This window comes from Capsicum annuum, chromosome 2 (genome assembly GCF_002878395.1).
Source record: "Capsicum annuum cultivar UCD-10X-F1 chromosome 2, UCD10Xv1.1, whole genome shotgun sequence".
In the NCBI taxonomy this organism is placed as follows: Eukaryota; Viridiplantae; Streptophyta; class Magnoliopsida; order Solanales; family Solanaceae; genus Capsicum; species Capsicum annuum.
Genome location: NC_061112.1, coordinates 149,560,145 through 149,578,257, shown reverse-complemented (window position 1 = coordinate 149,578,257; position 18,113 = coordinate 149,560,145). Strand labels below are relative to the sequence as shown.

The following is an 18,113-nucleotide window of genomic DNA, read 5'->3' as shown; positions in this document are numbered from 1 at the left end:
ATTACATCGTTATTGTATAGAAAGTCTATTACTTGGTTCCTATTGATGTATCATTATTCCAACGGTACTATATTGGCATGAACACTAATGTAATAATCTCAAAAGCTTTTGAACTAAGTTATTGGAAAGATCTCTTATGTGTGTTACTTGATATACGTGTGGGTGGTAGCTCAGGGGCTTAAGCCTAGCATGGGCTGATCCCGATATTTGATATGATTACAGTTGATATGTACTGGGGGCAGCCTAATGGTCACAATACGGTACAATATTGATTATTGTTAGGTGGTTGGAGGTTCGGGAGGAGGAGGTAATGGCGAATGATAATTGTAAAGAATAAAATGAATGAATGTATACCGTTCCACAAATGTGTTTGAATTCAAGAACCCAATTCAGATTAATGATAATGTAAATGATCCTAAAAGTGTTTATGAAGTGTGGTTCACTTCTATTATGATTTATTCACTTGCGTATGATTTTCTTGATCCCCCATATCATATATGATTATTTACAGCTTTACATACTCAGTACATATTTCGTATTGACGTACCTCACGGGGCTTCAGCTCATTCACAGCATAGATAGGAGCCAGGTCATCCAGTTATTGTTGGTGAGCTCCAGTTTGCTTCGGAGCTTTCCGAGTCGGTCCCTTATGTTTTGTTATTGTATAGGAGTCATGTGTGGGCGGGGGTTTGTCCCGACCCTAGTTATGTCATGTATATCCTAGAGGCTTTGTAGACATAAGGAAGGGTAAAGTCATGGAAGTTTATATAGTGATGTGTGGCCCCGACGGTCAAGTATTATATATATATATATATATATATATTTGTGCGTGTTGTGCTGATACAGGTAATTAGACCCTTCTATATGCAACGAAGTGCTGTCCAAATTTTTGGTGACATGTAAGTGAAAGTACAGGTATCTGAATGGGTTCTCCCGGGCCTTCTCGGCTTCGGGTGTCAGTCCGGCCCGATGGGATTTTGGGGCGTGACATGATCTAAGTCTTTCCTCTAAGGTAGAGTTCTAGAGTTCTAAAACATCTCATAAATCAAAATACAATGTGGTAGTGTCGACTCTTACCTATGAAACATAGCTTGTTGTTTGAAAGTCATAAGTCTTGCCTCTACAATATAGTAGTATCAATTCTTGCCTATGAAACGTAGCTTATTATTCGAAAGTCGTAAGTCTTTCCTTTATAATGTGATAGTGTCAACCTTACTCATGAGATGTAACTTGAATGGAAGAAATCGAAGAAAAAAATAAAAATAATAAAAATTGCGGAAAAACAAGAAAATGAAGAAAAATATTAAAAAAATAAAAATCAAAGAAAATGTAAAAGTTGAGAGAGAATAGAAAAAAATAAAGGTTGATAAAAATTTAAAAAAAAAGATTAAATAAAAATAAAGGTCGAGAAAAATTTAAAAATAAAAAATCAAATAAAAAATTTAAAGGCACCCAATTTAGGTCTATTTTTTGAAATTCACCCTTTGTGTCTCTTCCCTATTCTGCCTCTGCTGCTTTAGAAGTAGCGCTAAACAAATTTGCCGCGGAACTTCAAATAAATTTTGCGACCGAATTTGAAACCGAACTTGTTATCTGAAAGTTGTATAGATATGGGTAGATATCACCTGGGTAAAAATCTCTTACTTTAAACATGTTCATTGTTTACTTTCTGATAATTAAAACTCATTCTTTTTTTGTGTGTGTATATTTGTAATATTTTATTGTGTCAGGAGGAGTGATTCTGGGATTGCTTACATTGGGAGGAATTGATTTTTTGAGGAAAAGACTGTTAAGTAAAAAGGAGGAGAAAACTTCAACAAATGTACGTGTAAACTCTAGTTTTGTTGTTGTTTTATGAGAACAAATTTGTATAAGATTAGAAAAGAATCATATTGTAATCAAGTGAATATGATGAATTAACCGTATGTTTTTAATTCGGGAGTCAGAGCATGTTATTTATGCACAATTATACCTTTTTCTAGATTACTTGGGTTCAATAACAAATACTTATTCTAGTAGTACTATTTTTAAATCTGGATTTTCTTTTTTGATTTATGTAAACTTTCTTCTGAAGTATTTTTGCTTGCGCGTGTAATTAACGGAATTAGGTTCATGAGGCAAAGGTGGATTGTGTGAGTCAGCTATCAGATATTGATGAGACAAAGGTGGATTATACGAGTCAGCTACCGGATGACGTTTTGTCTTCAATTCCGTCACGTATGACAATTAAAGATGTTGTTAAGACAAGCATTTTGTCTACAAGGTGAAGATATCTAGTTGCTTCTATGCTTATATTACAGTTCAGCCTTGACATATTTGGCGTTAACTAGTTAGGTCCTACATGTCAGCCTTACTATCAGAAAAAATTCTTGGAAGTAGTAAATCAGTTTTTGTAACTTTTTTGGATCATAAAGTGGTTGAACTTGAAATGCACACTTTCATTCAGAGAAAGTTTTCTAGTGAATTTGGCCAATTGATGCATTCTGTTTCAAAATTAGGTGTTGAAAGATTACATCTCAACTTTAGCTGTGGCAAAATTCCTACCTCGCAAGACATTAACCTCCACCGCAACACGTTTTTTGAATTTTCCCTTGAGCTTCTCGCTCAAGCATCCTCCTTGAAATCCTTGTTTTTGAGTGTTTGTGTTGTACAACCAAGTGTCACACTCCGTCTCAACTCCCTCAAGAACCTTTTCTTGACGAGCGTTTTGTTAAAAATCGGACAACTTGAGGGTATTTTATCCTCGTGTTTGAACCTTAATCAGTTAGTCATAAAATATTGCAAGCTTCCGCATGAGCTATGCATCTTTGGTACAGTAAAATCTGTTCTTTTTGCTGATTGTGGCGGATTGGAAGAGATTGATCTTCAGGCTACAAAACTGCATGGGTTTGAGTGTTTTTTTAATAACAGAGTAAGATTTTACTTTTCTTCCATTCCCGTGTTGGAACATGTAAAAATTAGTCTTCGCTGAGATGCTTCAATGCCATACATATTTGGTGAATTTACAGCGAATTTACCTCCTCGGGTTAAATCTTTAATAGTCACCGCTTGAAATACTCAGGTATTTGATGATTTCTTGGCTTGTCAAATTCCTTTGGTATTTGTCTTTTGAACACCCTAATCACTTGAAGTATTCCTTTTTGTTAGGTAACATACTTCCCAACAGATGCAGATATTTAGAAACCTTAGGATGTTAGTCTTGCTATTTGAAAGCATGTACAACTTTGACATAGTCAAAGTTTCTCCCGTCTTAGACGTCTGTCCTGTTCTTCAATCTCTGCATATATTGGCGAGTTATCTATATTTATCTTCGTTTTCGCTTTTTTGGATATTCTTTGCTTGACCTTAGATATTGATGACTTGAACATTTATTGAATCTAAAAGTGCGTATTCCCCTCCCCAAGCGTGCATGATATTCTAGTCATTCTCAACATTCACTCATTTCCATGTTCTGTCAATACAACTAGCACTAGTAAAGTTGTATTAATTGCCAATTACCTTCATCCATGAGATATAACACCTTTCACTACTTAGTTGGTGTAGGAACTGATCAAGATGTTTAATCCGACTAATAATTTGGTCTGCTATAAGAGGATCATTCATTTTTTTTCCGGCAAGGGAGATTATATAAGCATTTCACTTTTCAGAATTGGACATCATGATTTGTTAATAATATGATTTATGAAGATTTGACAACTCAATTAGTTATATGTTTATTCCAAAAGAAATGTATCAAACATGGAGATGTAGATATCTAATGTGGAGAATTTTTGGTCCACCTTATTTTTTTGTTCATGGAAATATAATGGAATAATTAGGTTTCAAAAACCTCTTGGTTAGATGTCTATCTTGGTTTGAAGACGCACCTTCCAATTATCAATATATATGTTAATTTATTCTCGTTGTGATCTCAGCAACACAAGACATATAGGCAAAATGCAAGAGGAAGTCCCATAAGGCCTCCTTTATCTCCTAGAGATCACACTGAGCTAAAAGAAGTGAGATTCGGTGGATTTCATGGAACAGAAGAAGAGATTGAACTTGCTATTTATATTCTGAAAAGTGCAACGGTACTTGACCAGATGTTTCTCAGCCAATACTCAATCGACCCATATTTTAAGGCTTATTATGGTCGTGATATATGGAAGAAAAGAGAACAGGAACGCATCTTAATCCATCGACGACTTCTTGGGCAAGCTATCACTAGTAGTACTGTGGTGATCATCCAATAGGTTCCTATACAACTACTATATCAGCTCTTTATTGCCAATAAGTAGTTGTAGAGGTAATAGAATTGAATGTCTTCATTCCTAGATCTCTATAAAATCACAAAGGATTTAATATTTTGATTTCTCTCTAGAGTTTTATTTTGTCCTTTCATTGTTTGTAGTACTAATACAGTATCGCATTCAACGGTATCACCTAGTGGTCAATGACGGATAGAGTTACCTGATACTATTGCTAGTGGTCCTTCAAGGACATCTAATTCAACCATAGTGAAAACCACCGAAACAAGTTACAATATTTATGTGCATTTTTTATTCAGGTTACTTAAAACAGCTTATATTAAGTCCCTTTGTTGAAATGTCGTACATTTTAGCTTGAAGAGCCACTTCAGTTTGATAGACTTGGATATATGTACCTTCATGGTTCCACCTATCAACCATAACTTACTAGCTATAGTTGAGTCCAAAGTTATTTTTTTTAGTTTCCTTGCTCCAATTTGTCATTGATGTAAGGATGAAGGTGCAACTCCAAATATCACTTTTCTGTTGGATTGACAAGCATAAATTTCAAGTTAAAATAGTCCAATTCAATATCTTTATCTAACTTTTTAAAACGGAAATTTTTTCCAAGTTCCTCTTCTCAATTTGCTATCGGTTGAAAAAGTTACTATCTAGTATTGCTAGTATTTCTTTCTAGAAACTTTTAGGTTGAAGGGAATTGACGGAATAGATTCAACACATCCAATAAAATTGAAACGATACAGAAAAATAATGAAACACATGTTATGAGTTATTTGTTATTTAATTTTTCACAACTTTTATTTACCTTACAAAGAGTCATTCTTATAATCCACAATCTTTTTACCTTATAAAGAGTCATAGTAATCATAATCCACAACTTTCTTTTTACCTTATAAACAGTAATTCTTATAATCCAAAAAATGATACTTGCTTTTTCAATTGAGAAATATATATTAATAAATTATTATTAAAAATATGATTAAATTTGATTATGATATTTAAAAAAAAAAAGTCAATCACTTTTCGTTAATTCTTGGAATTTTTAGTCGGTTCTATTTCTATACACTTTGTGTCTCTTCCCTATTCTGCCTCTGCTGCTTTATAAGTAGCACTAAAAAAATTTGCCGCCGAAGAAGCAAACTTCAAACAAATTTTGCAATCAAATTTGAACACGAACTTATTATCTAAAAGTTGTACATATATGGTAGAGATTATTTGGGTAAAAGTCTCTTACTTTAAACATGTTCATTGTTTAATTTCGGATAATTAAAATTCATTAACTCTTTTTGTGTGTGTGTTTATTTGCAATATTTTACTGTGTAGTGATTCTGGTATTGCTTACGTTGGGAGGAATCGACTTTTTGAGGAAATTAAGTAAAAAGGAGGAGAAAGCTTCAACAAAAGTACGTGTAAAATCTAATTTTCTTGTTGTTTCATGAGAACAAATTTGTATAAGATTAGAAAAGAATCATATAGTAATCAAGTGAATATGATGAATTAACCGAACTTACGTTTTTAATTCAGGAGTCGAAGCATGTTATTTATGCACAATTATACCTTTTTCTAGATAACTTGGGTTCAATAACAAATACTTATGCTATAGTAGTACTATTTTTAAATCTGAATTTTTCTTTTTTGATTTATATAAAATTTCTTCTGAAGTATTTTTGCTGTAACGGAATTAGGTTCATGATGCAAGTGAGCTACCAGATGACGTTTTGTCTTCAATTCTGTCACGTATGACAATTAAAGATGCTGTTAAGACGAGCATTTTGTCTACAAGGTGGAGATATCTGTTTGCCTCTATGCCTACATTACAGTTCGGCCTTGACATGTTTGGCTTTAACTATTCAGGTCATACATGTCACCCTTACTGTTAGCAAAAATTCTTGAAAGTAGTAAATCAGTTTTTGCAACTTTATTTGGGTCGTAAAGTGGTTGAACTTGAAATGCGCATTTCCATTGAGAGAGAGTTTTCTAGTAAATTTGCCCAATTGATGCATTCTGTTTCAAACTTTATTTGGCAAAATTCCTACCTCGCAAGACATTAACCTCCACCGCAACACGTTTTTTGAATTTTCCCATGAGCTTCTCGCTCAAGCATCCTCCTTGAAATCCTTGTTTTTGAGTGTTTGTGTTGTACAACCAAGTGTCACACTCCGTCTCAACTCCCTCAAGAACCTTTTCTTGACGAGCGTTTTGTTAAAAATCGGACAACTTGAGGGTATTTTATCCTCGTGTTTGAACCTTAATCAGTTAGTCATAAAATATTGCAAGCTTCCGCATGAGCTATGCATCTTTGGTACAGTAAAATCTGTTCTTTTTGCTGATTGTGGCGGATTGGAAGAGATTGATCTTCAGGCTACAAAACTTTGTGAGTTTGAGTGGTTTTTTGATGACAAAGTAAGATTTTACTTTTCTTCTGTTCCTGTGTTGGAACGTGTAAAAATTAGCCTTCGCGGAGATGCTTCAATGCCAAACATATTTGGTGAATTTGCAGTGAATTTACCTGCTCAGGTTAAATATTTAATAGTCACAGCTTGTTATACTCAGGTATTTGATGATTTCTTGGCTTGTCAAATTCCTTTGGTATTTATCTTTTGAACACCCTAATCAATTCAAGTATTTCTTTTTTTTAGGTAACACACTTCCCAACAGAGACACAGATATTCAGAGATCTTAGGATGTTAGCCTTGCTATTTGAAAGCACGTACGACTTTGACATAGTCAAAATTTCTCCCGTCTTAGACGCCTGTCCTGTTCTTCAATAGCTGGATATATCGGTGAGTTATCTATAATATCTTCTTTATTAGATATTCTTTGCTTGATCTTAAATATTGATGACTTCAACATTTATTGAATCTAAAAGTGCACATTCCCCTCTCCAAGCACGCGTGATATTCTAGTCATTCTCAACATTCACTCATTTCCATGTTCTGTCAATACAATTCAAACCGGGGAAAGTAGTAGTATTATTTGCCAACAATCCTCATCTATAATAGGTGGTGTGTTTAGTTTGTTCCATGAGACAAAACGCTACCTAATTGTTCTAAGAACTGATCAAGATATTTAACCTGACTAATAATTTGGTCTGCTAGAAGAGGATCTTATTCATTTTTTTTCCAGCAAGGGAGATTATATTAGCATTTCACTTTTCAGAATTGGACATCATGATTTGTTAATAATATGATTTATGAAGATTTGTCAACTCAATTAGTTATGTTTATATGAAGAGAAATGTATCAAACATGGAGATGTAGATATCTAATGCAGTGAATTTCTGATCCACCTTATTTTGCTCATGGAAATATAATAGAATAATTAGGTTTCAAAAACCTCTTGGTTATATGTCTTTCTTGGTTTGAAGACGCGCCTTCCAATTTCTCAACTCCAGCTGTCTAATTCAAAAGGCCTTGTAGATACTGACTGCAGTTAAATGCTTGTATTGCATTGCTTAACTACACAAGTCATAGCTCTATTCAATTAGCAATATATATGTTAATTTATTCTCGTTGTGATCTCAGCAACACAAGACATATAGGCGAAAGTCAAGTGGAAGTCGCATAAGGCCTCCTTTATCTCCTACAGATCACACTGAGCTAAAAGAAGTGAGATTCGGTGGATTTCATGGAACAAAAGAAGAGATTGAACTTGCTATTTATATTCTGAGTAGTGCAACGGTACTCGACCAAATGTTTCTCAGCCAATACCCAATCGACCCATATTTTAAGGTTTATTATGGTCATGATATATGGGAGAAAAGAGAAGGAGAACGCATCTCAATCCAACAAATACTTTTTTGGCAAGCTATCTCTAGTAATGCTGTGGTGATCATCCAATAGGTTCCTGTACAAACACTATATCAGCTCTCTCTATTGTCATTAGTAGTTGTAGAGGTAATAGAAGAATTGCCTTTTTGGTTGCAATATGCTAGTTTTTTGAGACTTCATGTGTGTTATTATTTTACCTTAAAGGGACCAGTTGTGGTAAGTTAAATCTTGTTTATGGGTTCATTCCTACTCCCGTAGTTCATCCTTCAAATCTGCCATAGTTTCCTGGATGAATGGGAAAATTAGAAAATGTTAATGACAACTTATTCCAATAAAGCATGTCTTCTACTGTTTCATACTATTGTCGAAGTCGGTCTATTTTTAAAAATAATTTCTTTCACCAGGTATGCGCTTTTTATTTGAAATAGAATTGAAAGTCTTCATTCCTAGATCTCTATAACATCAGAAAGGATTTAATATTTTGACTACTCTAAAGAGTTTTATTCAGTCCGTTCATGGTTTGCGACTAATATATGTCACATTTAAGGGTATCATCTAGTGATCAATGGCGTGGGTCGAGAATAATGAGATCTCATGTTCAATTTTCAACATATACAAGAATATTAGGTTATTTTTTCCTCATATATTTTAGCATTGACGAATAAAGTTAACTGATATTTATTGCTAGCCAGTAGTGGTCCTTCTAATTCAACTGAAACTATACACAAAAATAGTTTCAATATTCAAAGATAGAAGAATATGTGTCTTCAATATAAACGTATACTGCAAGTTGTTTATTGTTTAATCATTGAAAACTTTTTTTTCACGACTAAAGATTCGTTCTTATAATCCACAACATAATATTCACTTTTTAAATTAAGAAATACAATCAACTTTGACAACAACAAATAATTAGGGTTCAACATTTACTACATTAAAAGAAAAGGGAAAAGGGTTCAAAATATACTCAAACTTTGGTGAAATTTGCTGTGACATGCCCGAACTTTATGACCCCTACTATTTATTTTCGTATTTTACTGATATTTATTTGTGTAATTTTACGTGGGGGGTGGGGGGTGGAGGGGAGATCTATAGGAGTAGATGTTTTTATTTCAGAGCCAAAGCATGTTATTTGTAGACGAGCATACATTTTGCTAGATAACTTGGGTTCCATAAATACTTGTACTATTTTTTAATCTAGATTTTCTTTTTTGACTCCTATAAAGTTTCTCCTGAAGTACTTATGCTGGCGCATGTAATGCAATTAGGTTCATGAGGCAAAGGTGGATTATGCAAGTCAGCTACCAGATGACATTTTGTCTTCAATTCTCTCACGTATAACAATTAAAGATGCTGTTAAGACCAGCATTTTATCTAGAAGGTGGAGATATCTGGTTGCCTCAATGCCTACATTAAAATTCAGCCTCGACATGATTGGGGTTAACTCTTCACATCATAGATGTTGCCCTTACTCTCAGCAAAAATTCTTGAAAGTAGTAAATCAGTTTTTGCAACATTATTCGGGTCGTAAAGTGGTTGGCCTTTGTATGTTCATTTGCATTGGGAGAGAGTTCTCTAGTGAATTTGGCCAATTGATGCATTCTATTTCAAAATTAGGTGTTGAAACATTAATTGTGGCAATATCATTAATACACATAACGTTAACCCCGACCCCAACACGTATTTTAAATTTTCTCTTGAGCTTCTCTCTCAAGCATCCTCCTTGGAATCCTTGTATTTGGCCGGTTGTGTTGTACAACCAAGTATCAGAGTCCATCTTTACTCCCTCAAGACCCTTTTCTTGATCGGTGCGCTGTTAGAAAGGGGACAACTTGAGGGTATTTTTTCCTCTTGTTTAAACCTTAATGAGTTAAAAGTAATATGTTGCAAACTTCCGTATAAACTGTGCATCTCTGGTTCAGTAACATCTGTTCTTTTTGCTGATTGTGGCGGATTGGAAGAAATTGATCTTCAGGCTACAAATCTTCGTGGGTTTGTGTGTTTTTGTGATCAAAAAGTAAGATTTTACTTGTCTTCTGTTCCTGTGTTGGAACGTGTACAACTTAGTCTTCGCGGAGATGCTTCAATGCCATACATATTGGGTGAATTTGCAAGGGATCAGGTTAAATCTTTAATAGTCACAGCTTCGGATACTCAGGTATTGATGATGTCTTGGCTTCTCAAATTCCATCGGTATTTATCTTTTTGAAGACCCTAATCACTTGAAGTGTTCTTTATTTCAGGTAACACACTTCCCAACTGAGACACGGATATTCAGAAACCTTACGATGTTAGCCTTGCTACTTGTGAACACACACTACTTTGACATAGTCAAAGTTTCTCCCATCTTAAACGCCTGTCCTGTTCTTGAATATTTGGATTTATTGGTGAGTTATCTGTATTTGTCTTCTTTTTTGGATATTCTTTGCTTGATCTTAGATATTGATGAATTCAGCTGCACAGCCCCCTTCCCCAAGCACGCGTGATATTCTAGTCATTCTCAACATTCACTCATTTCCATGTTCTGTCAATACAATTCAAAGCGGGGAAAGTAGTAGTAGTATTTGCCAACAATCCTCATCTATAATAGGTGGTGTGTTTAGTTTGTTCCATGAGACATAACACCTTTCACTACCTATTTGGTGTAGGAACTGATCAAGATGTTTAACCTGACTAATGATTTGGTCTGCTAGAAGAGGATCTTATTATATAAGCATTTCACTTTTTAGAATTGGACATCATGATTTGTTGATTGTATGAGTGATGAAGATTTGACTACTCATTTAGTTATATTTATTCCAAGAGATGCACATGGAGATTAAATATCTAATGTAGTGAATTTGTGGTCCACCTTATTTTGCTCACGGAAATATAATGGAATAGCTTTCAAAACCTCTTGGTTATAGTTGTTTCTTGGTTTGAAAAGATATCTTTCAATTTCTCAACTCCAGCTATCTAATATAAAAGGCCTTATAGATACTAATTATGCAGATTGAATACATTAGAGAACTGTGATAAAAAGGATAAAACAGAATTTGTATTTTATGCATATTGTCTTTTTCAGAAGTACTTGGATTGGGTAACGTGGAAGAGCGTGGATTCTATTATTATCTTTAGGTGATGCAATTTTTTGAATTAATTCCTATCTAGTATATGTATTATGTATATCCTGGCAACGACTGATTTGCGCAGAAAATCTTTTAACAGCGATATTTGATAGCTAAGTGCCACATAAGTTTAGTGGGCAAAGTGCAAAAGCCTTCAAGATTTTGCATACTTTAGAGTAGTATTTGTTATTTTTCTTTTGTTATAACTTGGGGACTTCTTTCTTTTGTTTGGTATAACTAGGAGATGTAATGCATACTATAATTGGTTTCCATGAAGCTACTTTCGTTGTCAACAGCATAATGGCTATTGTTTGTTTCTTAGTGTCCAGTTAAATGCTTGTGGTGCAGCTTGCTTAACTACTTAAATCATCGTTTTATTCAATTAGCAATATATATGTTGATTTATGCTCGTTGTGATCTCAGCAGTGGGAGACATATAGGCAAAATGCAAGAGGTAGTCACATAAGGTCTTCCTTATCTCCTACATATCACGCTAAGCTAAAAGAAGTGAGATTCGGTGGATTTCATGGAAAAGGAGAAGAGATTGAACTTGCTATTTATATCCTGAGAAGTGCAATGGTACTCGACCACATGTTTCTCAGCCAATACTCAATTGGCTCATATTTTACGGCTTGTAATGGTAATGATATATGAGAGGAAAGAGAAGGAGAACGTATCTCAATCCAACAACAAGCTATCTCTAGTAATGCTGTGGTAATCATCCAATAGGTTCCTGTACAAACTCTGTGTTGTCATTAGTAGTTGCAGTAGTTGTAGATGTAATGGAAGAATTGGCTTTTAGGTTGCAATGTGCTAGTTTTGGGGGATTTGATGTGTTATTATTCTAGTCTAAAGAATTGAGGATTCAGATTTATTTTGCTAAACCACAGTTAATATGTAATTTATCGTTGTTTTCGCTCATTCTCTTCAACCGGCAAAAAGAACTCGTCTTCCTTTCCTTACGAGGTCTTCAAGAATTGCAAAGAATGACAATTCCAAGTCAAACCAGAAGTAGCATCTTCTTCCTGAGAGTGGGTATGGTGAAATTTGATGCCAAAATGCTCTCATGGAGGTCAGAAGAGCTTAGTCGATCGTCCCCCCATAATCGTCTAATTCCTCAACCCAGAAAAAATCCTATCCTTTACAAGGTTAAATATGATTAGCTTTTAACCTGTGTGCAGGTGTATAAAACTGAACCTAATTTTGTCAATTCTAAAAATATAAAATAGTAGTAATTCGATTTTCTATAATTTTAATTGTCAATTTCTAGATTATAATGCTGTGATTGAAAAGAAAAAGAGGAGGGGGAGCTATTAATTTAGGAGAATGTGGATAAAACAGTGATTTTTTGAGTAAAAATGTGATAGTTGAATAACTTTTAAAGTAATGATCAAAGTTAAGTGACTTTGTAAGATAAAAATTAATAGTTGAGTGACTTTTGAAGTAAATATCAAAATTGAGTGACTCTATGAGATAAAATTCTTAGTTGATTAACTCTCCGCTCAATCACCTTTTGTTAATTCTTGGAATTTGTAGTTGTTTCTACTTCTAAACACTTTGTCCCTCTCTCTTCCCTTTTCTTCGTCCTGCTGCTTTATAAGTAGCACTAAATAAATTTGCCTCCGAGCTTCAAACAAATTTTCAACCCGGACTTGTCATCTGAAAGTTGTATAGATATGGATAGAGATTATTTGAGTAAAAATCTCTTACTTTAAACATGTTCATTGTTTAATTTCAGATGATTAAAAATTCTATTTTTTTTTGTGTGTGTGTTTATTTGCAATATTTTACAGGAGGAGTGATTCTGGAATTGCTTGCGTTGGGAGGACTTGACTTTTTGAGGACAAGACTGTTAAGTAAAAAGGAGGAGAAAGCTTCAACAAAGGTACGCGTAAACTCTGATTTTCATGTTGTTTTATGAGAACAACTTTGTAAGATTAGAAAAGAATCATATCGTAATCAAGTGAATATGATGAATAAACTGTGGTGCTAGTGGTGGAGCCACAATTTTCACCAAGGAGTTTCAATTCAATACACGAAGAAGTCAAATGGTGTTCAACATCTACTACATAAAAAATAGTATTAGTGTAATTTTCCATGGAAGGAGAGGGGTCACATAAACCCCTCGGTCCTACCTCGTTCCACGCGCTTGTCTTGCTTTTCACCCTTCACTGTTGGAGTAATAAATTAGATATTCGTCTTCTAATTTAGAGCTAATTCTGTACATAAAAAACAAAGATTAAATCCAATTGTGGCCGAAAATTCAAGAGTCAAAGCATGTTATTTGTGCACTACCTTCTTCTAGATAACTTGGGTATACTTATGCTAGTACTATTTTTAAAATTTCTTCTGAAGTACTTATTTTTGCTTGTGCGTGTAACGGAATTAGGTTGATGAGGCAAAGGTGGATTATGCAAGTCAGGATTATGCGAGTCAGCTATCAGATGCTCATGAGGCAAAGGTGGATTATGCGAGTCAGCTACCAGATGACGTTTTGTCTTTAATTCTCTCACGTATGACAACTAAAGATGCTGTTAAGACAAGCATTTTGTCTACAAGGTGGAGATATCTGTTTGCTTCTATGCCTACATTACAGTTCAGCCTTGACATGTTTGGCGTTAATTATTCAGGTCATACATCTCAGCAAAAATTAATGAAAACAGTAAATCAGTTTTTGCAATTTTATTTGGGTAGTAAAATAGTTGACCTTGAAATGCACATGGTCATTAAGAGAGAGGTTTTTTATTCTAGTGCATTTGCCCAATTGATGCATTCTATTTCAAAATTAGGGGTTGAAAGATTACTTCTCAACTTTAGCTGTGGCAAAATTCCAACCTCAAAATACATTAACCTCCACCACAATACGTTTTATGAATTTCCCCTTGAGCTTCTCTCCAAAGCATCCTCCTTGAAATCCTTGTCTTTGAGTGATTGCGCAGTACGCCAAAGTGTCGGACTCCGTCTCAACTCCCTCAAGAACCTTTACTTGACGAGCGTTCTATTAAAAAGCGGACAACTTGAGGGTATTTTGTCCTCACGTGTGAACCCTAATCAGTTAGTCATAAAATATTGCAAGCTTCCGCATAAGCTATGCATCTCTGGTACAGTAAAATTTGTTCTTTTTGCTGATTGTGGCGGATTGGAAGAGATTGATCTTCAGGCTACAAATCTTCATGGGTTTGAGTTTTTTTTATAACAATGTAAGATTTTACTTTTCTTCTGTTCCTGTGCTGGAGCATGTAAAAATTAGTCTTCGCGGAGATGCTTCAATGCCATACATATTTGGTGATTTTGCAAGAGGTTTGCCTGCTCAGTTTAAATCTTTAATAGTTACAGCTTGTTATACTCAGGTATTTGATGATTTCTTGGCTTGTCAAATTCCTTTGGTATTTATCTTTTTGAACACCCTAATTAGTTGAAGTATTCCTTTTTTGCAGGTAACACACTTCCCAACAGAGACACAAATATTCAGAAACCTTACGATTTTAGCCTTGCTACTTGAAAGCACATACGACTTTGACATAGTCAAAGTTTCCCCCGTCTTAGATGCTTGTCCTGTTCTTCAATATCTGGATATATTGGTGAGTTATCTATATTTATCTTCTGTTTTGGATATTTTTTGCTTGATCTTAGATATTGATGACTCCGACATTTGTTGAATCTAAAGTTCACATTCCACTCTCCTAGCACGCGTGATATTCTAGTCATTCTCAACATTCACTCATTTCCATGTCAATAGAATTCACACCGGAGAAAGTAGTAGGATTGCCAACAATCAGCATCTATTATATAATAGGTGGTCTCTTTAGTTTGTTCCATGAGACAAAACACCTCTACCTTCGACTAATAATTTGGTATGCTAGAAGAGGTTCTTATTCATTTTTTTTCTTCCAAGGGAGATTATATAAGCATTTCACTTTTCAGAATTGGACATCATGATTTGTTAATAATATGATTTATGAAGATTTGACAACTCAATTAATTATGTTTATTTCCAGAGAAATATAGCAAACATGGAGATGTAGATATCTAATGTAGTGAATTTCTGATCCACCTTATTTTGCTCTTGGAAATATGATGGAATTGTTAGGTTTCAAAAACCTCTTGGTTATGGGTCTTTCTTGTTTTGAAGATGTGCCTTTCAATTTCTCTACTCCAGCTATCTGTAACGCCCCGTAAAAGGCATAGATTAGTCTTTAATATTGAGCTCTTAGACTTAATGACTTAAAATTTTTTAAGTGTAAAATGAGACTTAGTCATTTTAGCTGACAATCTTCGGGATACAACTTTTCAACCTTTCTGACATCCGTTTTTAGATTTTCAAGTTGCGTTATGATCGGGAAAGCTCATAGTGCAACTCGGATAAGTTTCAAAATTTTTCGGAACGCATAAGGCTGCGTTTGGATTTCAAAACAGTAGCAAAACGCCCAGTTTTCAGCATTTCAGGGTCAACTTCAAACAATCATAACTCCCTGTATATAATGAACTGTGTGAGCTATAATATATCAAACGAAATCTCTTTGAGTCCTCTTTCAGATGCAGTTAGTTTCATCCAATTTGATTATATGAGTAAAAAGTTATAATCGATTTACTCCAGACTATCAAACTGTCAATTGAGGGACAGATTTGACCTTAATTGTTCCTTAGGGGTATTTTGGTCATCCTTCACCCCTATATATACCACCAACACGGGATTTAATCCCTCAAACACCAAAATACACCTTCATTCATCAAAATTGCTCAAGAACACTCCTTAGGGTTTCAAAATAAAAACCCAAATAGTTCAAGATTCGACCGTAAGTTTTCGAAGATAATTACATATTTGGAATCAAAAATCCGCGAGCTTCAAGAAACATCTAGTATTTTCGGAAATAGAGGTACGTGGGGTTATCCTAAAATTTCATGGGTGTAGTTTTTATGAACATGCATGCTTTTAAATGGGGGTTTTCAATCAAATGCTAATAACTTGCTTTCAATATGATTTCTAAGTCATTTTTCATTATGTCATGGGAATTGTTTGCCTATATACTTCAATGGTTGAAACCATGCATATGTGATTTGAGATTTTCCATGGAAGTTTGATAAATATGAATGATAAATTGCTTTCAAATTCTCATGATAATGTCTTGATACCCCATATCATATTGTGACCAATGAAAGAGAGCATGAATTTGAAATAATTATTGTTCACCACTTGTAAATGATGAAGCACCTTGGTTTTTACATGATTATGCATATGTGGATGTGATATTGATGACTTGCAAGTCGGGTATGACGATACCCTACAGAATATGATATGTGATTGAATTAAATGAAGTTTGAATGCATTGATTTTACATGAGATAGGTGGATGCCCGAAGAAGGCGTTTGAGTGTAAGGGCTCATCGCTGGAAACCGTGTTTGCCGACACGGGAATTTGGTACCAGGCTAAGTGATCTTGTGTACTTGACTTTATGTCATTCCCAAATTGGGACTATAGGTAGGAGCCCGGGCTAAGTGATCTTGGGCACTACCATTGGGTCGAGACACCATGCTTCGTGGTCTTGTGTGTCTCTTCCTCACTTATACTCTAATCTCGACGGCAATCGAGGTTTGACAGTTGGTGTAAATTATGTAGGGTATTCCACCTAACTCAGTTGCATTTCATTGTTGTTGAGAAACTATTGCATTATGCCCATGTGTTTTCAAATGATTTGATATGAAATTGCTTTATAATGGCTCTCAACTATGTTTTGTAAAAATATTATGTTTTGTTTTGATATCTCCGCGTGCCAGTACTTTTGTGCTGACCCCCTCCCCTCTCCAACCTCTCAGGTTCAGAGGCCCAGTCTATGGGTCAAGAAAATCAGTAGATCATTCAGACAGAGTTGCAGAGACAAGTGGTGAGCCTTCTATATTTCGGAAGGTCTTATGTCCTGCAGTCCCTTTATCTTATATTTAGTTTTGGGGTCTACTGGGGGCTTTGTCCCAGTTTATATACAGTTACTTGACCAGTCATTTGTTAGAGATTTTCGCAGACAATTGTTTAGAGGTTGATTGATGTTGGGGGAACTTTATTTCCCCGTTATTGTTTCTTTTTATATTTATGACCATGTTTTCGAATTATTGTGTTTCTTCCGCATTATTTTGATCATATGAATTAGGTGTATGATTACCAGACAGATAGGGGTGTTTCGGGCCTTCATGGTTCGAAATGCTCGTCACGGCCAGGCCCTGATTCGGGTCGTGACACTATCTAATTCAAAAGGCCTTATAGATACTGATTGCAGTTAAATGCTTTGTATTGCAGCATGCTTAACTAGATAAGTCAATAGTTGTATTCAATTATCAATATATATGTTAATTTATGCTTGTCGTGATCTCAGCAACACAAGACATATAGGGGGAAAATGCAAGAGGAAGTGACATAAGGTCTCCTTTTATCTCCTACAGATCACCCTGAGCTAAAAGAAGTGAGATTTGGTGGATTTCATGGAACAGAAGAAGAGATTGAACTTGCTATTTATATTCTAAAAAGTGCAACAGTACTCAACCAGATGTTTCTCAGCCAATACCCAATCGACCCATATTTTAAGGCTTATCATGGTCATGATATATGGGAGAAAAGAGAAGGAGAATGCATCTTAATCCATCGACGACTTCGTGGGCAAGCTATCTCTAGTAGTACTGTGGTGATCATCCAATAGGTTCCTGTACAAACACTATATCAGCTCTCTCTAGTCACTAGTAGTTGTAGAGGTAATAGAAGAACTGCCTTTTTGGTTGCAATGTGCTAGTTTTTTGGTGACTTGATGTGTTATTATTCTAGTGTAGCTTCAACGGACCATAAAAACTAAGTAGTGCCTACTAGAAAAAGTCAATAACAGCTTATTCAAATAGTAAATATTAGTGTTTCATAGTAAATCGAAGTTGGTCTATTTTTTAAAATAATTTCTTTCACCGCAAATGCACTTTTATTTTATTTGAAATAGAAGTGAACCTCCTACATC

At 34.8% G+C, this 18,113-nt stretch overlaps 1 long non-coding RNA gene across 1 annotated transcript; it reads left to right on the top strand.

Annotated features, from left to right (window-relative positions):
- Positions 1-16,945: 16,945 nt before the first annotated feature.
- On the top strand, positions 16,946-18,032 carry LOC124896115. Its single transcript, XR_007052583.1, has 2 exons — positions 16,946-17,006; positions 17,490-18,032. It is a non-coding gene; the product is annotated as an uncharacterized LOC124896115 (long non-coding RNA).
- The last annotated feature ends 81 nt before the right edge of the window (positions 18,033-18,113 follow it).